Below are 27,390 nucleotides of genomic sequence, written 5' to 3'. Positions count from 1 at the left end.
TACCAAATTCCGACCTCCTCAAATCTTATTTTCATATCCCTAGGCTCAAATCCTTCAATCTCACCTCAAAAACATGTAATCTAGTCGAAATGCTCAATGATAATCCAACATTATTGACTAACAATGATCACAAGTGACTTACCTTAAGGTTTCCCGAGATTTCTCGCTCAAAAGTCTCCTCAACCCGTGTTAGAAATGTCCAAAAATGCCAAAATCTCACAACCCCTCTGATTTTATTTTGTCCAGGGGTTTTCGCTTCAACGGATTAGTAAGCCGCTTCTGCGGCGAAGCTGCCTCTTCTACGGCGAAGCTGCCGCTTCTATGGCTAATCACGCTTCTGTGGAATTCAGTCCGCTTCTGCGGACATGCTTCTATGAGAAGTTGTCCGCTTTTGCAAAGCTGCCTCACTAAGCGCCCTTGCGCTTCTGCGATCCAACGCCTGCAGGTGCGGGGCCGCTTTTGCGAAGCTGCCTCACCAAGCGCCCTTGTGCTTCTGCGATCCAACGCCAGCAGGTGCGGGGCCGCTTTTGCGGCTACCTGCCTCTTCTGCGATCACAGCCCCAGCCACGCCTAGCCCCATCTGTGATGGAGAGCTCGCTTCTATGGGCTCGCTCCTATGATGGGATTTCCGCAGGTACAATTACACCAACAGCTTCCAACTTCAGCAATTCTCTAAGTTCCAAACTCGATCCGTTAACCACCCGAAATCAACCTGAGGCCCCGGGACCTCAACCAAATACACAAACAAGTTCTAAAACATCATACTAACTTAGTTGAAACCTTAAATCATATCAAACAACGCTAAAACCACGAATCATACCCCAATTCAAGTTTAATGAAACTAAGAATTTTCAACTTCTATTTTTGATGCCGAAACCTATCAAGTCTGATTGACCTCAAATTTTGCACAAAAGTCATAAATGACATAATGGTCCTGTTCCAATTTTCAGAATTGGATTCCGACCCTGATATCAAAAAGTCAACTCCCCGATTAAACTTCCAAACTTAAATTTTCATTTTAGCCAATTCAAGCCTAATTTAACTACGTACATTCAAATAATTTTCCGGACACGCTCCCAAGTTGAAAATCACCATACAGAGCTATTGGAATCATCAAAACTCAATTTTAGAGTCGTTTGCTCAAAATTCAAACTCCGGTCAACCCGAAATACCTGAAAATCATTTAAGTTTCCAACATGAAATTCATTCTTCCGAACTAATCCCAAAATACCTAAAAATCAAAATCTACAATTCACACACGTCATAATATATCACATGAAGCTATTCAAGACTTCAAATAGTTTAAAGGGGCGTAAATACTCAAAATGACAAGTCGGGTCATTACATTCTCTCCCACTTTAACATACGTTCGTCCTCGAACGTGCCAAGAGTTGTTCCTAAGCTCTTAAATCACTGTTCCACCTTACCACGCACATACCCGGGGGTGATCCCTCATCACCCTATTCCATATAGGTCTGATCACACAACATAAATGAAGATCATTAGTTTAACCTTGGCCCATAAACCTTGGAATTCAATTTCAAATATTCAGAATTTCTTTTGGAGACCCGAATCTCACATCTATACACTGTATAAGTTCGAACAAACTATATCAAGCGATAGCCATAACTCAAGATGTGATCACATGATATATAATACAACTCGCATACTCGCAGCACCATTTCTGATCTCGGTAACTACTCCAAACCAACCAAGTACTATATTAAACCCCACATTCCACATAACCTCGTTCCAAAACTTTCGTACACTGCTGATAATAAAAGAAACATACAGAATCTCATAACCCCTTATCAGATCAACAAGTCATGGAGCTCTCTTGCCCCAACCAGAACCATAATCACTTTCTAAGCCAACTTTCAATGTCATCCTCCCAAATATACCTTAATCAAACCTGATAGAAACCATTTTAGGTCCAATGACCATATATTATTAACTATCCTATAGACATGTCACACCAATATAACTGAAGCCACAACTGCGCAATCCGTGTACCCAAAAATAGAAAATGTCTCAAAGAAGAGAACCGTATTGCAAGTTCAACAAGCACCACCAAAACTGCAATGCTATAATCTCATCATATATAGTAGAAACAAGACACACGAATCTAATAACGGTAATGAACTCTTATAGAGCTCTCACTAACATCAATCGCATGGATAACTCACGTGCTATAGTATCAATATCTGGACCCGCATGGACAACTCATGTGCCAATAATATCAGTATATGGATCTGTACGGACAACTCATGTGCCAATAACATAATCCGCCTGGCATGGTCACAGGCCTCCAGTCTAAGCATATCATGCATGAGCAATCAAATAAGTACACATGTATATGATAAATGAATTTTAAATTCACATAAGGTAGTTTCAAAGTGAGTGTTACGGTTGTGGTATTTATGGATGTTTTTAAGAAGAATTATGAAAATATGCCTCGTGGGATGATCGTGCATGAAAGATGTGTTAGTCATTAGAGTGATGGAGTTGGGATTAGTTACGATGATTTATGTGTTCTATGAATTTGGAGACTGGGAGTTCTCGAAAGCATATTGTTTCGGGGTTGCGACCTGTTTGAAGTGACTATTTTATTTAAACTCAATTGAGGCACTAGCTGCGTAAAATATTTTTGATAGCTACGTGATATGAGTGCGCATATATGTGAGGTTTGAGCCCATGTGTTGTTGGAGGTGACGCACATGCTAGGTGACGAGAGTGTGGGCGAGCACCATAGAAATTGTGACTTAAATAAATTCTGTGGAGTTGTAAAATTAAAGAATCATGTTATTATCCGAATATTCTCCATGTGTTTGGGAAATTGAGCTGAGACTCGTATTAAAGATCATGTTTAGGCTACGTGCCAATATTTTTGGACCTATAAGGTAGTATTGTTGTTGAATTTAATTGCTTAAAATATACATTTCATGCTCAGTCATGTTCATCCATTATGAGGATATTGATGGGATCGGGGCTTCCCGCGTGCAACAGGCCATATTGGATTTATATATATTATTATTCTATGGATACGGGTTGCCCACCTGCAGCAGGCATTATAGGCTTTATTATTATATGGATTGGGGCTACCCGCATGCAGCGGGCCATATCAACTTTATATCATGCTTGGGCTGAAGGAGCCCCTCCAGAGTCTGCACCCCCCATAGTGAGCGTAGATGATTATATATTCGGGATGGATTTTCCAGGTCATGGACTTTCCTTATTTATTTATAATTGTGATAAATTCCTTGGACATGGATGTCACGACCCAATTTCACCTATAGGTCGTGATTGCGCCCAACACTATAGTAAGGCAAGCCAACTTAATAAATTAAGCATATATTGACAAAAATTAAAACCAAGAAAATAATAAAACACCAAATTCTACAAATGTATGTGCCAAGACCTGGTGTCACAAGTATATGAGCATCTAGTAGATTATACAAAACCTCAAATATTGTCTGAAATAAAAATAGACAGAATCAAAAATACAAGGAGAGACACCAGTAGCTATAGAACGGCTCAGAAAGGCAGCTCACTACTATGCCCCTGGATAACATGGGTGTAAGATGATAGGTCCCCCACTAGTACTTGCCTCAGGTCCTGCACAAAAAGTATAGCAAGTGTAGTATGAGTACGTAAACAACGTATACCCAGTAAGTATCAAGCCTAATCTCGAAGTGGTAGAGACGAGATGGCCGACTTTGACACTCACTATGGATCAATAATAATAACTGAAATACAACTACAATATTTAAATCAGCATGATTCACAGAATTTACAATAATTTATTTAACCAACAGAAATAATCAAATTCCTTCAAATGCAACAATTCTCAATATATTAATTAAATTTCTTCAATTCAAATAATTTCCAATTTATCAATTAAATCTCATTTACAGGAATAACAATTTATTTCCTTAACAAGCAGGAATAATAATTCATTAAAGTCCAAGAATTTTCCAATTTATCAATTAGCTTCGCAAGCTGAAATGAACTATTAAAGTATCGTGTAATTATTATTATTAAGCACGATTTCTGTCGAGGGCGTACGGCCCAATCTAGAGTGTCGTGTACACTGCCGAGGGATGTGCGGCACGATCCATAGATGCATCTATCCTGCCGAGGCGTTCGTCCTGCTCCACAAGAAAGGAGGACATTTTCTTATGTACCTCCGGGAAGAGAGTATATTTATTAAGATAAATTCGGGAGGAAGAACCATTTCTTTTAACAATTAATTAATTTAAACAGAAAATCAAGCATATGAGATTTTTATCCTTTAATATATTTATCTAACAATTCACAATATATTCATATATATCAATTAATACTAATTAAACAAAGATCACAATTTACACAAGTAATTCATGCTTTGAGTCCTAAACTACCCGGACTTTAGCATTTATAGTAGTTACGCACGGACTCTCATCACCTCGTGCGTACCTAGCCCCCGCAATTAGCAACATTTATTCAATTTAATCCATATGGGGTAATTTCCCCCTCACAAGATTAGACAAAAGACTTACCTCGTCTCAAAGTCCACTTTTCGATTATCGCGTCGCGTAAAATTCTCGATTCGATGCCGAAAAATCCAAAACTATCCAAAAGTTATATAAAATAATTAATATATGTTCAATAATTCGAAATTCATCTATTAAATAAATTACCCTATCCAAAATGGTAAAATTCTTAAAATTCACACCGAGCCCACGTGCTCGGATTCTGGAAATTTTCGTATGAAAACGTTACCCATAATCTCAAGAACTTGAATATATAATTTCTACCCAATTCCATAACTATTTTCGTGGTTAAAATCTCACTTTTATAAAAATCTAGGTTTTTTATCTAAATCTTTGATTTCTAAGATTTACTAATTATAATCTACTTATAATATATGTATTTAACTCAAGGGGTGTAGAATTAACTTACCTACAAGTTATTAGTTGAAATCTCCTCTCAAAAAGCTCCAAAATCGCCAAAGAATGGAAGAAAATGGGCTCAAATGACTGAGCCCCGATTTTTAACAAATTATGCCCAACAGTCATTTTCGCACCTGCGGAAGACTACCGCACATGCGGCTTTCGCACCTGCGGAAATTCCTCACATGTGCGAGTTCCACTCGCCTGGGCCAAGGTCGTATTTGCGCACACAGCTTCGCAACTGCGCGTTCGCAGGTGCGTAAATCATCTGCATCTGCGGTCGATTGCCCCCTTCCCTTTTCCGCTTCTGTGCACCAAAACTCGCATCTGCGAGGTTTGCTCCTGTGAGCTACTGCCGCACCTGCGAGTGTAGCACCTGCAGCTGGCCAAACGCAGGTACGATTCTGACAGTAGCTGGGAGCTTCAGTTTTGGATCCCAACTTCCAACTTGGTCTGAGCCTCTTCCGGTTGACACTCGGAGCCCCGGGGATCCCGCCCGAATATACCAACAAGTTTGAAATCATAAAACGGACTCGCTCGAACTCACGAAATGTGTAAAAAAACATCAAATCTATGAATCACACCTCAAACCAAATTGATTCAAACTTAAGAATTTCAAGTTCTTCAATTTACTTCCAATGCACCGAAATATACTTAAACTACTCGGAATGACCCAAAATTTTGCGTGCAAGTCTTAAATCACTATACGGAACTATTCCCAAACTCGAAATTCCAAACGGACTTCAATTACTCGAAAACCTACCCCAAACCAAATTTAAAGAATTTTAAACCTTCAAATAGTTGATTTTTACTATTAAGCGTCAAAACGCTCCCGGGTTATCCAAAACCCGATTCGGACATACGCCCATTCGGGGGTCGTTTTCTCAAAATGTTGACCGAAGTCAAACTTGGCCATTCAAAGCCAACTTAAGGAGCCAAGTGTTCCGATTTCGACCCAAACACTTCCAAATCCCGAGCCAACCATCCCCGCGAGTCATAAATTAATAAAAGCATGTTCTGGGAGTTTTATTTTAAGGAACGGGTTTCTAAAAGTTAAAATGACCGATTGAGTCATTACAATGGATCTTGTCCAAATAATTTATATTTGGGGATAAAATACCCTAGGGCTGGATTGGCCTTATACGGTACTGAGTGGCTGATTGTCTGTCGATGTATATATATACGGGATGGAATTTCCCTGGACTGGATTTTCCATATACAATACTAAGTGACCAAGTAATTAGTGATCGTGGGTACACGAGGTTTTCCACTGAGATGTCATATTCCTCATATAATGCAGTATTGATCTATTTTTTTTATACTGAGTTTAACTGTTGAACTTGAAAACATGCCTACATTTCCGTACTGTTATTTCTATACTCGACTATACCTGTCGAGATTGTCACTACTTTCAACGCAAAGGTTAGTCTTGTTACTTATTGAGTTGGTTGTACTTATACTACACTCTGCACCTCGTGTGCAGATCCAGGTGCTTGCGGACATAGAGACTGTTAGATCTCAGAGTGTTATCAGTTGGAGACTATCAAGGTAGCTGTTTGGCGTCCACTGACCTTGATTCTCTTCCTTCCAGTTTTTGAACTATTCTATATTGATCAGATAGTGTTTTTATCAGTCAGACTTTGTTATCATTTAGATGCTCATGTACTCAGTGACACCGAGTTTTGGGAGTGTTTTGAATTTGTAATTGTGATGTTTTCTATTGAACTCAAATATTATGTTTCTAATCTTAGTATGTAATTGTGACCTAGTATTGAGATAGGCGCCATCACGACGTGCGAATTCTAGGTCGTGACAATTAAGAGGGTAAAAGTTTATCCATAATCGGTGTTTATGGAAAATTAATGCACTACATGTATTTGCATACAGATTCTCTCACTTATCCATGACGCGCGCAACATTTTCCCGTATAAACCCTAATTATTTAATTCTACATCTCCCCCAAATTTGCCTACACCTTGAACGTGTTTGAAAAAAGTAGGATCCCGAGTAAAATAATTTTGCTACTCAGCAACCATGCATGGATACTTGCTTCCTCTTTTGTGGTATTCTTATTAGTTCTTTAAAAGTGGTATTTAATGGAAATCGATGTATGCGATTCATTCGGTCCATTCTTTGTCATAGGTAAACTTTCAAAGAGAAATACTGAAGTTTCCTTGTGTTGGCCCAAGAAAGAGAATAGTTTTGAAGATTGACAAAGGAACTCAGATATGAACCAGGTCCATCACTGGTAGACATAGACACCGGCAGAGTCAAGGCACGTGAGGTGCACATGCAGGAGATAAGCTTATTCTGGTAGAATAAGATATCTCCTAATCGAAAAGACTGCAAAAACGATAAGGAGAAGGACTCCTTATTCAGTAAGAACAATATCTAAGATAAGGAAGGATTTAGCAGTTGAGTTTAACTAGAACTCTTCCACCAAGGAAGAGTATTATTAGGATTCTAGTTAATTCTTTATCTACTAACTCCTATATATTGTAGAATGTTCTTATTGTACAAGGACACACAAAAGCAGAAGTTAAGCAAGAATTGAGAGCAAAATAGCGAGGCACTTTTGCAAGCAGTTCGAGTGATATTTGAGTGTGCGAATATGATGCTACTTAAACTAGCTAGAAGAACCAGTTCTAACTGTTGTCTTTTAGTCTAGTTATTTGTAGTAGGTGGTTTTAACTTGTACCTTTTTAGCTTTATCTAGAAGCGTCTATAATAGGTACTTTGTGTTTTCAAGTTAGAGTTAACTTGAAGTTTGTCGCAAATAGCTAGAGGCTAGTTTGCTACAAAGGGTTAGAGGTAATCCTAGGTTTACAAAAGAGTTTCTGTAAATGTTGTTTTGGCTCACTGATTTAGTAAAGAGAGGAAAATTCTAATGGGAAGTAGGTCGTGGTTTTTTCACCTGTTGATCCAGGTGTTTTCCACATAAACATCTCTGTGTTCTTTATTTTCGGTACTTATTATTCCGCAACAATAGTAGTTAGAACACATAGAAGAACAAGGTCCTTCTATAATCTGTGCACGCGAAAAATTGGACACCACACAAATCACCCCCCCTCTTGTGTGGTATTGACGTATAAAACATCAATTTGGTATCAGAGCAGGTTATCCTTGAAGAGGCTAACACCTTAGGAGAAGATAAAGATGAGTGTACAACCTGGAAACTGGGAAGTGCAATCCACTGCTAGGCAACCACTCTTCAACGGCCAGTATTACTCTTGGTGGAAAAAAGGATGAGAGATCACATCATAGGAGAAGACTATGAGCTATGGGATATTGTAACATATGGTCCACTAACAACCATGAAGATAAATGCCGAAGGAGAAGAGGTGCCAAAAATAAGAGCTGACTACACTGCTGAGGACTTGAGAAAGTGGGAGAAGAATGCTAAAGCCAAAAAATGGCTTGCTTGTGGACTCGGTTCATATGAGTACAGTAGAATACAAATTTGTACCACTGCCAAGGAAGTCTGGTACACTTTGCAAGTGGCCCACGAAGGAACACCTCAAGTGAAGAGGTCTAGAGGAACACTACTATATTCTCAATATGAGAATTTCACCATGAAGGAAGGGGAAACCATCCAAGAGATGTATACAAGGTTCACCACACTAACAAATGAACTTAAGTCTCTTGGAAGGGTTATTCTTGAAGAAAACAAAGTTGAGAGGATTCTGACATGGGTTTTGCCAGTTACTTGGGAAAGCAAAATCACTGCCATTCAGGAATCAAATTATGTTTCCACTCTTAGGTTGGATGAGCTAATTGGAAATCTCACTGCTTATGAACTTAGAAGGCAAACCATGAAGATGGATGTACCCAAGAAGGAAAGGAGCCTGGCACTCAGAATCACTGAAGGTTCTGATCTAGAAGATGATGAAATGGCTATGATCACAAAGGACTTCAAGAAGTACCTAATGAGAGGAAAGGGTTCTTCAAGAGGTGGAAATTACAACAAAGCAAGGGTTCCTAAAAAAACGACCAATGAGGGCTGCTACAAGTGTGGGAAGACTAATCATCACATCAAGAACTGCCCTCAATGGGAAATTGAATGGAAGAAGGAAAGATCTGAATGAAGGAACAGGTTCATCCCAAGAAGAACAAAGGATCAACAAAGGCTATGGCTGCTGCTTGGGGAGAAAGTTCAAATGAGGAATCAGATGATGAAAATAGAGATGAACAAGCACTTATGGCAATTGGAGAATGAGATGGAGAATCTCATGAGGAATCTGAGGTAAGTATAATTCATCTCAAAGACAAGATTAAGTTTTTGTCTAAAGAAAAACTCTCTGAATTATTGCTAGATTTCATTGATGAATCTGAGGTAACAAATAAAGAAAAAGAACAGCTGTCTAAGGATTGTGTGATTTTAAAAGAAAAGTGTAAGAACCCAGAACTCAGAGTTAGTGAGACTGTGAGTGAAAATACTGCTCTGAAGAACCAGGTTCATACATTTGAAGCAAATGTTCTTGAGTTAAAATTTGAAAATCTAAAACTGAAACTAGGAACCAGTAAGAAGACAGCTGATTGCACACAACTCACTTTAGAAGAAAATGTAGGCAAACTGAAAGATGAGTTGTATCGGAAGGATGAGCAGGTAAGAGTGATAAAGGAGGATCTAGGCAAGGTCAAGTATGAACTAGAAAAAACTAGTAAATGGAACAGGTACTCCGATGCTTTGTCATGGCTACAGGAACATCACAGAAGTAATAGAAGAGGACTTGGCTTTGGGAATCAGCTACCTAAGTGGGATCCTAAAATCATGTACCTCACTCTTCCTGAGAACAAGATTTGTACTCACTGTGGTAAGACCGGTCACTATAAAAGTGAATGTAATGCAAAAGAAAGGGCCAGTCAAAAGAACAAAAATTTTGTTCAAGGGAAGAATTGGTTACCAAGTTGGGATAAAAAGAATTTAATTCATCCATTTGCTAATAGAAAGGTACCCAAACTAGTTTGGGTTCCTAAGACTAAACCCTGATTTCATTTTGTAGGTTCAAATGAAGGGGAGCAGTCAAATATGGTACCTGGACAGTGGCTGCTCAAAGCATATGACAGGAAGCAAGGACCAGTTCCTTTCACTTGAGGACCTCAAAGGAAGAAATGTCTCCTTTGGAAATGGAAAGAAAGGTGAAATCATTAGGGTTGGTAAGGTAGGTAAGGATGACTCTCATTCCATTGAGAATGTCTACTCGATAGACGGCTTGAAGTATAGCCTAATCAGTGTGTCACAATTGTGTGATAGAGGTAACTTGGTAGCATTCACCTCTACTAAATATTTTGTGATAAATCTTATCACTGACAAGATTGTTTTGCAGGGTAAAAGAGTGAATAATATATATATTATAGATCTGTCCACACTCTCAGAGAATAAACTAACTTGCTTAAGTGTGCTGGATAGTGATCCCCTCCTTTGGCATAAGAGGCTTGGACATGGAAGTATAAGTCAACTCAACAAATTAGTCTCCAAGGACCTGGTGATAGGAGTGCCTAACATTAAGTTCAAGGAAGATAATGTTTGTGAGGCTTGTGCAAGGGGGAAGAAGGTAAGATCCTCTTTTAAATGCAAGAAAGTAGTAAGTACCACCAGAACGATGGAACTGGTTCATATGGATCTTTGTGGTCCAAAGAGAACATTAAGTAGAGGTGGTAAGAGATATGTGATGGTGCTTGTTGATGATTATTCTAGGTTTACATGTACACTGTTTTTTAAAATCTTAAGATGAAGAATTTGATATGTTCACTTCCTTTGTTAGAAAAACTCAGAAACAATTAGGAAATCAACTTGCATCACTTAGGTCTGATCATGGTACTGAATTTGAAAATGCTAAATTTGCTGAATTTTCTGATGTGCATGGCATAGATCATAATTTTTCTGCCCCTATAACTCCACAACAAAATAGAGTAGTTGAAAGTAAGAATAGGACTCTTGAAGATATGGCTAGAACTATGCTTCTTTCTAGTAAGCTTCCCCATAGCTTCTGGACAGAAGCTGTAAATACTGCATGTTATATCATAAATAGGTGCATGATAAGACATCTAGTAGAGAAGACTCCATATGAGTTACTTAAAGGGAGAAAACCTAACATATCCCATCTTAGGGCATTTGGATGCAAGTTTGATCCCAGAAGTGATGAGGGAGTATTCTTGGGATATTCTTCACATTGTAAAGCTTATAAAGTTTATAACAAAGAACTATGTGTGTTGAAGAAAGTATTCATGTGATTTTTGATGAAACTAACATTCTTTCTGAGAGACAGGAACATGATGATGAAACAATTGGTCTGGTGAGAAACTTAAATGAAACCACAGCCCAGACGAAAGCAGTACTGGAAGAAGGAACAAGTGATGGAACAGGTCCTTCTACCCAGGGCAACCTGACAAGGGGAATAGAACAAAGAGGAAATTATCCCCAAACCTCAATGGAACATGTCCATGAACTTGTTCCACAGCAACAAAAGACTGAAGGAACATCATGGGGAAACCAATTGGTTGTGAACCGTTACAAGTATCAAAGTTCGCATCCTATTGAGAATATAATTACTAATCCATCCTCTGGAATCAAAATTAGATCTTCATTAAAGAATCTCTGTGCTTTTGATGCCTTCTTATCTCTTATAGAGCCTAAAAATGTTGTTGAGGCTTTGCAGGATGTAGACTGGGTAAATGCAATGCAAGATGAACTCAGCCAATTTGAAAGGAGTCAAGTTTGGCATCTGGTACCAAGACCAAATGACAGATCAGTAATTGGCACAAAATGGGTCTTCAGAAACAAACTTGATGAAGATGGAACAGTTACAAGGAACAAGGCAAGATTGGTGGTTCAAGGAGATAGCCAAGAGAAGGGCATAGACTATGATGAAACCTTTGCTCCGGTCACAAGGTTGGAAGCAATAAGACTCCTCATAGCCTTTGCTGCTTACATGGAATTCACTCTTCACCAGATGGATGTCAAGAGTGCCTTCCTTAATGGCTATCTAAAGGAAGAAGTGTTTGTCAAGCAACCTCCGGGCTTTGAAAGCAAGGAAAGTCCTGATCATATGTACAAACGTGACAAAGCACTTTATGGGCTCAAGCAGGCGCCAAGAGCATGGTACGAAATATTATCAAAGTTTTTGCTTGAGAATGACTACAAGAGAGGTAAAATTGAGAATACTTTGTTCTTGAAAGAAAAAAGGTAAAGTGGTAGTTCAGATATATGTTGATGATATAATCTTTGGAGAAACTACCGATAAGTTAAGTAAAGATTTTGCTAAACTAATGGGGAGTGAATTTGAAATGAGCATGATGAGTGAGCATAATTTCTTTTTAGGCTTACAAATTTAACAAAATTAAAATGGAACTATGATTCATCAGCAGAAGTATGTAAAAGAGTTGCTTAAAAGGTTTAAAATGGAGGATTCCAAAGAAATCGACACTCCATCAGCACACTTTCTTGGCTCATGTCTTGTGTCTTGGGCCACCAAAAAGCAAAATTCAGTGGCCTTATCTACTGCTGAAGCTGAGCATGTTGCTGTTGCCTCATGTTGTGGTCAACTATTGTTGATTAAACAATAATTGAGGGATTTTGTAATCGATGTTAGATGTATCCCTATATTTTGTGATAACACTAGTGGTATTAGTATGACAAAGAACCTCGTTCATCATAAAAGAACAAAGCACATAGATGTTAGACATCACTTTTTAAGGGATAATTATGAGAAGGGATTGATCACTATAGAGTTTTTGTGCTACTGATAAACAGATTCCTGACATATTTGAAAAGGCACTAAGTAGAGATCACTTTGAAAGAAACAGGTTAGAATTAGGGATGATTAAGATCACCTAAGTGAACCAGTTCAGATTGTACATGAAAAACAAATTGGTTAGAAAATCTGCAACTTATGTAAATAACTAGACTAATTGTTGCTCAATCTCATACTATAAATATTATACTCCTATGTCATGTTTTAATATGAATCACTAGTCTCTAATGAAATTTTCTCTATTTTTGCAAATTGAGACATGGTTGAGAGGATTCTTAGTGAAGAACCTGGTTCATTAGTACTGGTATATCTGAAAAACGAGGTATGTATTCTACACTATGCACATTTTGAAATACTAATATTTAAATCATGAGAAGAACTCTACGCAAGTCCATAATATTCTAAAGCCTATCCAATAAAAATTTGAACCAGTTCTGTTTCAACTAAAGAATCCTCACCGAATTAAAACACCTAGATTCTAGGGGAGCTATAACCGTCATTCCAAACTAAAAATTGGGAGTGATTAGACTTCTAATTGACCACAAAAAGATGTCGTTGTGTATCAATTACACTTCTCCTTTAAATCCCTCATCAACTCTGCAAACTCTTTATTATTTCTGAAAAACTGTCAAAACCCTTTCTTCTCTCCTTGCCTTCGAACTCAATCCAAGCTTTTTCCTTCATCACAAAATCATAACCAAAATGTCTAACCCCTGGAATAACCCTGGTACTCCTCCACCCCCTACTACTTCCTCTTCCTCTACAACCCCTCAACCTAGTTCTATCCCCCAACCTATAAAAAGGAGAGTCAAAATGCTTGCTAGAAAAATGGTGGCCAGTGGTGCTTTATCTCAAAAATTAAATGCCCAGCTTCAAGCAAGCCAAGCCAAAAACTCAAATCCTTCTGTCCCAAATCCTTCATCTAAGGTTATTTTTGAGATCGCTAAATATTAAGAAACTAGGTTCATCCTGGTTGGATCTGTGATAGATGTGGAAATGCCTGAGACAAGAAGGAGAGGTGGTAAAAACAAAATTGAAAAAGAAAAAGAGAGAGAGAGAGTACGGAGTTAAGAGAGGGGAAAAGGGAAAGAAGTGGTTGATTCTTCACCCACCTCTGAATTTGTTAGAATGGCTATTTGTAGAGCTGAGCCAGAGAAGGAGGAAGAAGGTGGCAGGCACACAGGGGGAAGTGGATCAGGAGAAGCCGCTGAAGGGCTAGTAAATCTTGGAAAGCAAGCAGACGAACCTGGTTCATCTGCTGAGGAAACCCTGGCTGATCTCTTGAAAAAGTAAAGTGACAATTACCAACCCAAGAAGAATAGAACTTCTAAAGCTACAACCTCTGAGACAGCAAGAGCCAACAATAAATGGAAAGTTGCTCCTTTTGAGACTTCTGATATTCCTCTTCCAAGAGGAAAAACTACAAGGAGCAAGCTAAAGCAGAGTGAGGAGGAGTTGTAGAGAGCTTTAGAGGAGAGTAAGTAGAAAAGAGTGAATAAAGGGAAAGAAAATGTGGTTGAGCCTGTTGAGTTGGATGAGATGGACCTGGTCTATCAAAGTGAAAAGGTGGCAGAGGTAGAGGTTCAGACCCCGCAAACCAATCAAACAAAATAATTTACTCCCTCTGTTCCAGTTTATGTGAACTTATTTTCTTTTTGCTCTGTTTGAAAAAGAATGGCCCATTTCTAAATTTGAAAACAATTTAGCTTAAACTTCCAATTCCACCCTTAATGAGAAGCTTTTATGGCCATACAAATATTCTGGACCCTGTTTTGACTTGTTTAGGATCATAAATTTCAAAAGTCTTCATTTTTTCTTAAACTCCGTGACCAGTCAAACAGGTTCACATAAATCGGAACGTAGGGAGTAAATAATTATGACAACTTGGAGCATAGCTTACAAATTAAATAATACCACTAATATAAATAATAATATGGCATTCATTTTTAATTTTCCTCAACGAGTTTTCATATTCTAAAGCTAGATATCATCTGACTCGAGGATGGATAAATAAAACTAAAAATTACTATACATGCATATTTTATATTTTGATATTCAAAGTAAAAATGTATACTAATCGAGACTCATAACTTTTAAACACAAGCAAGAATCAATAAAAAGTGCCACAACGTATATCTGACAGCAAGACAAGGCTGAAACCTTGACATCAAAAGGGTGACACAAACAGAGATGGACCCAAGATTTAAGAGTCATGGTGCATTGCCGCCTTTGATGTAAATCTATCACACGCCGTATAAAATCCAGAAGGGTATGCACCTTGTTGTGAACTATTTGAGTCATGTTTGAGGTTACATAGAGACTAATTCCCAGAATGAACATGATAATTGCTATTTCCATGATGAAATTGCCGATTTGAGTTATGATACCACACTTTGCACATGCCTACACTTTAGCATGTCATTTACACCATTCCAGGAGCATGCAATTTGTTAATCATTCATTAAATACATGTATTATTGTACACTTGCTCCTATGTGATATGATTTGGACTGGATGCTTACGACCACACCGGGCGGATAGTGTTGTTATGCATGTAACCACACCGAGTGGATTGTGTTGTTATGCATGTAACTGCACTGGACAGATTGTGTTGTTATGTCTATGACCATGTCGGGCGGATTGTACTATTATTCATGTGACCACACCAGGCGAATTATGATATTGAGCCTCTGATCGGCTGGTAGTACGTTGAACTGTTCGTGCTTATGTGTGGATATGGATCCATCCCCCTAGGGTCACTCTCTCATGTGACTTCTTGATGGTGTACACACAGTTATTAAGGAAAACAGATCAGTGATTTGATACGTAAATGGAAAGGTTGAAGAAAATTTGTCTAGTGTTTGTTTGAATTTGCATTTCATCTCTACTTGCAATTTTCGTGGTTAATTACCTGATTCATTGCATATCACCCTTACATGATGTATCATTATTGAGCAGACTACTTGAGTAATTGTAATGACCCGACAGGTCGTTTTGAGTATTACAACCTCATTCCCCCATTTACTGCTCAATTTATGCTTTACAGTTACTATGTGATTTGTCGGGGTAATTGGTTCGGGTCCGGTGAGGTTTTGGAATGAATTGGAATACTTAGTTCCAAGGTTTAAAGCGTAAGTTGAAATAGTGACCAAATTTTGACTTATGTTTAAACGACCCCGGAATAAAATTTTGATAATTTCAATAGCTTCGTATGGTGATTTTGGAATTAGGAGCGTGTCCGAAAAAATATTTGGAAGTCCGTAGTTAAATTAGGCTTGAAATTGCTAAAATAAAAATTTAAGTTTGGAAGTTTGACCGGGAGTTAACTTTTTGATATCGGTATTGGAATCCAATTATAAAAATTGGAATACCTCTGTTATGTCATTTATGACTTGTTTGCAAAATTTGAGGTCAATCGGACTTGATTTAATAGGTTTCAGCATGGAATGTAGAAGTTGGAATTTTCTAGTTTCATTAGGCTTGAATTGGGTGTGATTCGTGTTTTTAATATTATTTGATGTGATTTGAGGCTTCGACTAAGTTCATATGATATTTTGGGACTTGTTGGTATATTCGGTTGAGGTCCCGGGGGCCTCGGGTGTGTTTCAAGGTGGTTTAGGACCAAGTTTAGCTAGGTTGCTGCTGCTCGTTTGCTGGTACTGATGTTGTTCTTCGCGAATGCGAAGGGACTCATGCATTCGCGAAGGGGAAATTTGGACTGGCACATTTTGTGCTTCGCATTCGCGAAGGTTCGGGGGGCAAAGCTACGCGTTCGCGAAGGTTCGGGGGGCAAAGCTACGCGTTCGCGAAGGGGAAAACCGGCCTAGGGGAAATTGGTATTCGCGTTCATGACGGAGAGGTTGTGTTCGCGACGGAGAGGACGTGTTCGCGATTGAGTAGCCCGGTGAAGCATCATATTCGAGAGGCCAGTCTCGCCTTTGCGAAGAAGAAAAATTGGGCAGTACATTTTTGTACTTCGCAAACGCGAGGCAAGGGTCGCATTCGCGAAGAAGGAATGCCTGGATAGAAAGTTTAAGTTTTTTGACGAATTGGAGCTTGGGAAGAGGCAATTTTTGGGAAATTTCCAAGGAAAAGAACAGGGTAAGTGTTCTTTACTCAATATTTGTCAAATTACACGAATCCATGGTTGTTTTTAACATTTAATTGGTGAATTAAGTTGGAAAATTTAGAAAACCCTCTTGGTTTAATTTGAAGATTTGAGAGTCGAGTTGATGTCGGAATTTGGTAAAATTTGTATGGTTGGACTCGTGGTTGAATGGGCGTTCATATTTTGTAACTTTTGTCCAGTTCCGAGATGTGGCCTCTACGAGCGATCTTTGGGTGAGATTTCGGATTTTTGTTGTAAAATTAGTATTTCCATATGGAATTAATTCCTATAATTTGTATTGACTGAATCAAATTATTTGTGGCTAGATTCGAGGCATTTGGAGGCCGATTCGCGAGGCAACGACATTGCATAATAAAGAATTTCACTGTTTGAGGTAAGTAACAGTTCTAGATTTGGTTCTAAGGGTATGAAACCCCGGATTTTGTGTTATGTGATCAGTTTTGAGGTGACGCACATTCTAGGTGACGGGCGTGTGGGCGTCGACTGTAGGAATTGTGCCCTCGGTCAATTCCATGGAACTGTGTAGTTGAATAATCTATTGATATCCGTACATTTTCCATGTATTAGAGAAATAATCTATAAATCATGTTTAAACCATGTGTTGACACTGTTAGAACCCACAGAGGTCGTGTACATGTTGAATTATCTGCTAAATTGTTGTTTCATACTCAGTCACGATTTTACTTGCAAATTACATCTCAGTCTCTATTGCTCAATAATGATGCATCATATCATTACTATTTGGGCTGCTCATCATGATTTCTGGCTTAGTTCTGTGGCATTCTTGGGACACATAGTGTCCGGTGAAGGAATTAAGGTAGATCTGAAGAAGATAGAGGCAGTTTAGAGTTGGTCCAGGCCATCTTCAGCTACTGAGATTCAGAGTTTTCTCAGCTTGGCCGATTATTATTGTCGCTTTGTGGAGGTTTTCTCGTCTATTGCATCGCCTTTGACTAAATTGACCCAGAAAGGTGCTCCGTTCAGGTGGTTGGATGAGTGTGAAGAGAGCTTTCAGAAGCTCAAGACATCTTTGACTACAACCCCAGTAGTGATGTTGCCTACAAGTTCAGGGTCTTATATTGTGTATTATGACACGTCGCATATTGGTCTCGGCGTAGTGCTGATGCAAGACGGTAGGGTGATTTCCTATGCGTCCAGACAGTTAAAGGTATATGAGAAGAATTATCCGATCCACGACCTTGAGTTAGCAGCTGTTATTTATGCCTTGAATATTTGGTGACATTATTTGTACTGTATATATTGTGAGGTTGATACAAATCACCGGAGTCTACAACATTTGTTTAAACAGAAGGATCTTAATTTGTGATAGTGGAGGTGGTTGGAGTTGCTTAAGGATTATGACATCACCATTATCTATCATCCCGAAAAGGCCAATATAGTGGCTGATACCTTGAGTCGTAAGGCGGAGAGTTTGGGCAGCTTAGCATACTTATCGGTAGCAGAGAGGCCTTTAGCCTTGGATGTTCATACCTTGGCCAACCAGTTTGTATGATTGGATATTTCCAAGCCGAGCCAAGTTTTGGCTTGTGTGGTTTCTCAGTCTTCTCTTTATGATCGTATCATAGAAAGTCAATATGGTGACCCCCATCTACTTTTCCTTAAGGACATGGTTCAACACGGTGATGCCAAGGAAGTCACTATTGGGGATGACGATTTATTACGGATGCAGGACAGGCTATGTGTGCCTTATGTAGATGGTTTGCAAGAGTTGATTCTCCAGGAGGCTCACAGTTCGCGGTACTCCATTCATGTAAGTGCCGCGAAGATGTATCAGGATTTGAGGCAGCACTATTGGTGGAGGCGAATGAAGAAAGATATAGTTGGGTTTGTAGCTCGGTGTTTAAATTGTCAACAGGTGAAGTACGATCATCAGAGACCAGGCGAATTGATTAAGATACTTGAAATTCCGGAGTGTAAGTGGGAGTGTATTACCATGGACTTCGTAGTTAGGCTCCGATGGACTTTGAGGAAGTTTGATACTGTTTGAATGGTTGTAGAACAGTTGACCAAGTCCGCGCATTTTATTCCAGTTGATACTACTTATTCTTCGGAGCGGTTGGCTGATATTTATATCCGCGAGATTGTTCGCCTTCATGGTGTGCTAGTGTCCATCATTTTAGATCTGGGCACGCAGTTTACATCACAGTTTTGGAAAACAGTGCAGCGAGAATTGGGCAAACATGTTCACTTGAGTACAACATTTCACCCTCAAACGGACGGACAGTCCGTGCGCACTATTAAGATATTGGAGGATATGTTATGCGCTTGCGTTGTTGATTTTGGGGGTTCTTGGGATCAGTTTCTACCATTCGCGGAGTTTGCTTACAATAACAGCTACCAATCGAGCATTCAAATGGCTCCGTGGGAGGCTTTATATGGTAGACGGTGTCGGTCTCCGGTGGGTTGGTTTGAGCCGGGTGAGACTAGGCTATTGGGTACTGATTTGGTGCAGGATACTTTGGAAAAGGTTAAATTGATTCAGGTTCGACTTTGCACGACGCAGTCTAGACAAAAGAGTTATGCCTACAGGAAGGTCCGCAATGTCGCTTACATGGTTGGGGAGAAGGTTTTTCTCAAGATTTCGCCCATGAAGGGTGTGTTGAGTTTCGAGAAGAGGGCAAGTTGAGCCCTCAGTTTATTGGGCCTTTTGAAATACTTAAGCAGATTGGAGAGGTGGCTTATAAACTTACTTTGCCACCTAGTCTATCGGGTGTTCATCCAGCGTTTCATGTATATATGCTCCGGAAGTATGTCGGAGATCCGTCTCTTGTTTTGGATTTCAGCATAGTGCAGTTGGGTGGTAATTTGACTTATGATGTGGAGCCAGCGCCCATTTTAGACCGGCATGTTCTAAAAATGAGATCAAAGAACATAAGTCCACTGTTCATGGCCCAGAATCATCGGGAACCACGAAGGATCGAGGGATCCTTTGATTATCATCTTCATCAATCTTCTGGTTTTCTGGTTGGGTTAAAGATGATGTCTGTGATTGCTATTTGGCATCTCGTTCCCCTTTTAAGTCCGATACCTTTTTTGGTGATGACGAGGATATCAAATTCGCTTCCTCGACGACAAAAATTTCTCTTGCGTCTGGCTGTTCTCCGTACATTGTTTTGACTCCCCCCGATGTTGGGAATTTAAGAACTTGGTGTAGGGTCGTAGGTACAACTCTCATGTTGTGGATCCATGGCCTTCCAAAAAGGGCGATGTACCTCATGTCACCTTCGATTACGTGGAACTTCGTTTCCTGGATGCTACCGGCCACGTTTATCAGTAGAATTATCTCGTCTTTGGTAGTTTCACATGTCATATTGAATCCGTTTAGAGCTAGGGTTGCGGGTATGACCTGGTCCTGTAGATCGAGCTGTTCTACAACCTTCAATCTAATAATGTTGGCCGAGCTACCTGGATCAATTAACACACGCTTAACTTTAGTTTTATTCATAAGTACGGATATTACCAGTACATCGTTATGAGGTTGTATGACTCCTTCTGCATCTTCATCATTGAAGGACAAAGTTCCTATGGGTGCGTAGTCTTGAGTTCGAGATCGATTTTTCCTCACAATTGATATCTTAGTGCGTTTATGCACCGGCCCTTGAGGGGTATCAACATCACCGATGATCATGTGGATGATGTGCTGTGGTTCTTCTTGTTCGTTTTGTTTGTCGAAATCCCTATTTTTAAAATGGTTCTTCGCTTTGTCGCTTAAAAATTCTGGAAGGTGCCCTTTATTGAATAACCGGTCTACCTTCTCTCTTAGTTGCCTGCAATCTTCCGTTCTGTGGCCATGGGTTCCATAATATTTGCATATTTAATTGGGATTCCTCTGGGAAGGATCGGTATTTATGGGTCGAGGCCATTTAGTGTCTTTGATGCGTCCGATAGCGGATAGGATGGCAGATGCATCAATGCTGAAGTTATACTCTGATAACCGTGGTACTCCTTTAGATCCGGTAGGCCTGTCGAACCCACTTCTATCCGTCAGCCCCCGAGACCCTTGACCTCGATCACTTCTTCTGTTGCTTTTTTCGAGGTTACGTCTCGATTCATTGATTCTGTTGTTTCTACTATACGGTCGGTATCAGTCCCTGATCGGACCTTGTTCTCAATTTTTATCCCCTCGATCAGCGGTTCAGCCCCCAACTGATCATCTTCGACTCTAATTTTTGATTGGTACCGATTATACATGTCGGCTCAAGTGATAGCTGGGTACTCGATCAGGTTGTGCTTTAACCACAGTGATGCCGTCGAACTTCGTTCGTTCAAACCTTGAGTGAAAGCCTGAACAGCCCAATCATCTGTGATTGGTGGCAGATCCATTCGTTTCATCTGAAAACGAGATACGAACTCCCTTAGCATCTCATTATACTTTTGTCTTACCTTGAAAAGGTTTGATTTCCTCGTTGTGACCTTTATAGCCCTGGCATGTGCCTTTACGAAAGAATCTGCTAACATGGCAAATGAGTCGATCGAATTCGGTGGTAGGTTTTGATACCAAATCATTGCTTCCTTCGAGAGGGTCTCTCCGAAATTTTTTAACAACACAGATTCGATTTCATCGTCCTCTAAATCATTGCCCTTGATGGAACACGTGTAAGAGGTGACATGTTCGTTGGGATCGGTCGTTCCGTTATATTTGGGAATTTCAGGCATACGGAATTTTTTGGGGATTGGTTTTGGGGCTGCGCTCGGGGGAAAAGGCTTTTGCCCTCTGGTAGGGTCAACACCAGTGTCGTAGTCAATCTCGATTTCAACTCCTAGAAGCTCCTTTCACAAGCATATGACCATTGGAACTTAACTTCCTTCTGAGTCAATTTAGTCAACGGAGAGGCAAGGGTAGAAAACCCCTCTACAAACTTCCTGTAATAACCCACTAAGCCTAAGAAACTGCGAATCACTGATGGGGTTGTAGGATCAACCTCAATTCATTCTCTAGATACGAAATGACCCAAGAATGTAACAAATTTGAACCAAAATTCACATTTCGAAAATTTCGCATACAACTAGTGTTGAAACAGAGTCTGCAACCCTGCCTTGAGATGATCGGCATGGTCCTCCCGACTCCGCGAATAAACAAAAATATCGTCAATGAACACTATCACGAAGGAGTCGAGGAAAGGTTTGAAAACCCAATTCATAATATCCATGAAAGCTGTGGGGATATTTGTTAGCACGAAAGACATTACTAGAAATTCAAAGTGTCGATACCGGGTCATGAAAGCTGTTTTCGGAATATCCTGCTTCCTGATCTTCAATTGGTGATACCCGGATCGTAACTAAATTTTGGAGAAGTACTTAGCACCTTGCAATTGGTCAAACAATCATTTATCCTTGGTAGTGGGTACTTATTCTTGACCGTGACCTTGTTGAGCTGCCGATAGTTAATACACATTCTCAGTGACCAATCTTTCTTCCTAACAAAAACGACCGGTGCACCCCAAGGTGACACACTAGGCCGGATGAAACCCTTTTCTAACAAGTCCTTCAGCTGCTCCTTTAGTTCCTTAAATTCTGCCGGTGCAATTCTATAAGGTGGAATAGATATAGGATGCGTGTCTGGCATCACATCAATCCCGAAATCAATCTCCCTGTCCGGTGGGATCCCAGGTAGTTCATCCGGAAAGACTCCCAGAAATTCATTCACAATAGGCAAGGACTCAAGTGTAGATGCCTCAGTGTCGGTGTCTGTTACCCAGACCAAATGGTAGATACACCTCTTGTTAATCATCTTCGTGGCTTTAAGGTAAGAAATAAACCTACCCTTCGGCACTACTTCATCTCCCTTCCATTCAATAACTGACTTATTTGGAAATTTGAACCTATTTGAGGCTCCAGGTATGATTCTAAACCCGTTTGAGGATGAACATTTGTTTAAGAGGGGGAGAATGTAATGACCCGGCCGGTCTTTTTGAGTATTACAACCCCATTCCCCCATTTACTGCTCAATTTATACTCTACAGTTGTTATGTGACTTGCCGAGGTAATTGGTTCGGGTCCGGTGAGGTTTTGGAATGAATTGAAACACTTTTTATTTTATTATTTTTTTACAAAAATTAGAAACAGAAAAACCACAAAGGAAGAGTACAAGTAAGTGGGACAAAAGCCACAGTAGTGTTGCCGCTATGCCTTCGCTATATAATCATCAATCTGCGCCTCCAATAACCTTTAATGCAGCCTCATAGGCTGCCAGCATAGTCTCACGAGGGCGAATGATCTCATAGCCGTATGGATATATTCCAAAGGCGTAGGACATGAGCAAGCACATACTGCGCTAAACCTTGGAACACTTAGTTCTAAGGTTTAAAGCTTAAGTTCAAATAGTGACCGGATGTCAACTTATGTATAAATGACCACGAAATAGAATTACAATGATTCCAATAGCTCCGTATGGTAATTTTGGACTTAGAAGCGTGTCCGAAAAATTATTTGGAAGTTTGTAGTTAAATTAGGCTTGAAATGGCTAAAATTAAAATTTATATTTGAAAGAATGACCGGAGAGTTAACTTTTTGATATTGGGGTCGGAATCCAATTCTGAGAATTAGAATACCTCTTCTATGTCATTTATGACTTGTGTGCAAAATTTGAGGTCAATCAGACTTGATTTGATAGGTTTCGGCGTCGAATGTAGAAGTTAGAATTTCCTAGTTTCATTAGGCTTGAATTGGGGTGTGATTCGTGTTATTAGCGTTATTTAATGTGATTGGAGGCTTCAACTATATTTGTATGATGTTTTGGGACTTGTTGGTATATTTGGTTGAGGTCCCGGGGGCTTCGGGTGTGTTTCGGGGTTGTTTCGGACCAAGTTTGGATGGGTTGCAGTTGTTGGTTTGCTGGTACTGATGTTATTCTTTGCGAACCCGAGGAGACTAATGCGTTCGCGAAGGGGAAATTTGTACTGACCTATTTTGTGCGTCGCATTCGCGATCAAGGGCACGCGTTCGCGATGGTTCGTGGGGCAAAGATACGCGTTCGCGATTGAGGCCTCGCGTTCGCGAAGGGGAAAGCCGGCCTGGGGGGAAATTGGTCTTCGTGTTCGTGATGGAGAGGACGTGTTCACGATTGAGCAGCCCGGTGAAGCATCCCATTCGTAAGGAAAGGCTCGCATTCGCAAAGACGAAACAATTGGCACCACATTTTTGTGCTTCGCGAACGCGAGGCAAGGGTCGCGTTCGCGAAGAAGGAATGCCTGGATAGAAAGTTTAAGTTCTGAAAATGGGACTTCATCCCATTTTTCATTTTTGACGAATTGGAGCTCGGGAAGAGGCAATTTTCGGGAGATTTTCTAGGAAAACAACGATGTAAGTGTTCCTAACTCAATATTGGTTAAATTACCCGAATCCATGGCTGTTTTTAATATTTAATTGGTGAATTAAGTTGGAAAATTTAGAAAACCCTCTTGGTTTAATTTGAAGATTTGAGGGTCGAGTTGATGTCCGAATTTAGGAAACTTTGTATGGTTAGACCCGTGGTTAAATGAGTGTTCTTATTTTGTAACTTTTGTCTGGTTCCGAGGTGTAGACCCCACGGGGGAGTTTAGGGTGAAATTTCGGGGTTTTGTTGGAAAATTAGTATTTTCATATGGAATTAATTCCTATAATTTGTATTGACTGAATCGAATTATTTGTTGCTAGATTCGAGGAGTTCGGAGTCTAATTTGCGAGGCAAGGCATTGCAGCATAACGAATTTCATGGTTTGAGATAAGTAACACTTCTAAATCTGGTTCTGAGGGTATGAAACCCCAAATTTGTGTTATGTGATCGGTTTTGAGGTGACGCACATGCTAGGTGACGGGCGTGTGAGCGTGCACCATATGAATTATGACTCGGACAGTTCCATGGAACTGTGTAGTTGAATAATCTGTTGATATCCGTACATTTTCCATATATTAGAGAAGTTGATCTATAAATCATGTTTAAACCATGTGTTGACACTGTTGGGACCCACAGAGGTCGTGTACATGTTGAATTATCTGCTAAATTACTGTTTCATACTCAGTCACGATTTTACGTGCATATTACATCTCAGTCTCTATTGCTCATTATTGATGCATCATATCATTACTGTTTGGCCTGCTTATCATGATTTCTGAGAGCCTGAGAGATTGGAGAGGTTGATGACTGAGTGAGGACGAGGGCCTCATTGTGACGATATTTATGGGATCGGGCTGCACGTCGTAGAATGTTTCATTTATTTTTGCCATGATTGGCTTGTTATAGCGCTTGGGCTGAAGGAGTCCCTCTAGAGTCGGTACACACCCCAGTGAGTGCATGTACCTACTGAGTGTGAGTACCAAGTGCCGATTGTTGAGCGCTGAGTGATTGAGAGGAATGAGTGACTGTGAGGGAAGAGTGATTGTGAGGTTGAAGTGAATGGGAGGACTGAGTGACTGTTGCTCTGAGGGGATGCATTGATTTCATTATTGTTGTACTTTGGCTGTCACATATCACTGTTTTGGAAATATTTGAAAGAAATTATCTTCTGTTTTAGCTGAATTTGACATGAAATTACTGTTTGAGTTTTATATGATGAACTTGAAAGCATGCCTACCTTCTTATGTTGGAAATTACTGTAAATGGACTTAGTTGTGAAGCTCGTCACTATCTTCAGCTATTTATTTAGTATTGTTACTTACTGTAATGACCCAACCGGTCGTTTTGACTGTTAGAACCCCGTTCCCCTAAATAAAATTTCACATATGTGTTTTTAATGATTTATGACTTGCGGCGATGGTTGGTTCGAGATTTGGAAGTGTTCGGATTGAAATCGGAACACTTGGTTCCTTAAGTTAGCCTTAAATGGACAAGTTTGACTTTGGTCAACATTTTGAGAAAACGACCCCGGAATTGGGATTTTACGGTTCCAATAGGTTCGTATGATGATTTCGGACTTAGGCGTATGTTCGAATAGAGTTTTGGATAACCTGGGAGCGTTTTGGTGCTTAATAGTGAAAATCAACTATTTGAAAGTTTAAAATTCTTTAAAATTAATTTGGGATAGGTTTTGGAGTAATCGAGGTCCGTTTTGAATTCCGAGTCTAAGAATAGCTCCGTATGGATTTAAGACTTGCACGCAAAATTTCGTGTCATTCCGAGTAGTTTAAGTATGTTCCGGCACATTAGAAGTAAATTAAAGAACTTGAAATTCTTAAGTTTGAATCAATTCGGTTTAGGGTATGATTCTTAGATTTGATGATGTTTTATGCATTCCGAGAGTTTGAGCGAGTCCGTTTTATGATTCCAAACCTGTTGGTATGTTCGACGGGCCCCGGGGGTCCCGAGTGTTAACCGGACGAGACTCAGATCAATTTTGGAATATTTAAGAAGAACTGAAGCCTTCTGTTTCTGGTACGTTCGCACCTGCTCTTGGACAGCCGCAGGTGCGACTCTCGCAGATTCGAGGTTCATGCGCAGAAGCGGAAAAAGGAAAGGGGAGGCCACTGCCGCAAATGCCGAATTTTGGCGCACCTGCGAACACGCAGGTACGAGGCAGTGCACGCTGATGCGAGAGGGGGGCAGGCTATCGAAACTCGCACCTGCGAGGATTTTCCGCAGGTGCGAAAGCCGCAGGTGCGGTACCCCTTCCGCAGGTGTGAAACCACTGCTTGGCAGAATGGTCAAAAATCGGGGCTTAGACATTTTGAGCCCATTTTTCCTCCATTTTTGGGCTATTTCAGAGCTTTTGAGAAGGGAGTTCAACTAACAACTTGGACGTAAGTTAATTCTACACCCCTTCAATTAAATACATAGATTATAAGTAGATTATAACTAGTCAATCTTAGAAATCAAAGGCTTAGATGAAAAACCTAGATTTTTATAAAAATGAGATTTTAACCACGGAAATAGTTATGGAATTGGGTAGAAATTATATATTTAAGTTCTTGAAATTATGGGTAACGTTTTCATCCGAAAATTTCCAGAATCCGAGCACGTGGGCGCAGGGTGAATTTTACCATTTTGGATAAGGTAATTTATTTAATAGATAAATTTCGAATCATTTAGCATATATTAATTATTTTGTATAATATTTGGATAGTTTTGGATTTTCGGCGTCGAATCGAGAATTCAACGCGACGTGGTAATCGAAAAGTGGACTTTGAGATGAGGTAAGTCTCTTGTCTAATCTTGTGAGGGAAAAATTACCCCATAGGGATGAAATTGAATAATTGTTGCTAATTGCGTGGGCTACGTACGTACGAGGTGACGAGAGTCCGTGCGTAGCTACTATTAATGCTAAAGTCCGGGTAGTTTAGGACTCAAAGCATGAATTACTTGTATAAATTGTATTCTTTGTTTAATTAATATTAATTGATATATATATAAATATATTGTGAATTGTTAGATAAAGATATTAAAGGATGGAAATCTCATGTGCTTGATTTTCTATTTAAAGTAATTAATTGTTAAAAGAAATTGTTCTTCCTCCCGAATTTATCTTTAATAAATATACTCTCTTCCCGGAGGTACATAAGAAAATGTCCTCCTTTCTTGTGAAGCGGGCCGAACGCCTCAGCAGGATAGATGTATCTATGGATCCTGCCGCACGTCCCTCGG

This window comes from Nicotiana tabacum, chromosome 23, assembly GCF_000715075.1.
Source record: "Nicotiana tabacum cultivar K326 chromosome 23, ASM71507v2, whole genome shotgun sequence".
Lineage (NCBI taxonomy): Eukaryota > Viridiplantae > Streptophyta > Magnoliopsida > Solanales > Solanaceae > Nicotiana > Nicotiana tabacum.
Note: the sequence above shows the minus strand (reverse complement) of the source record.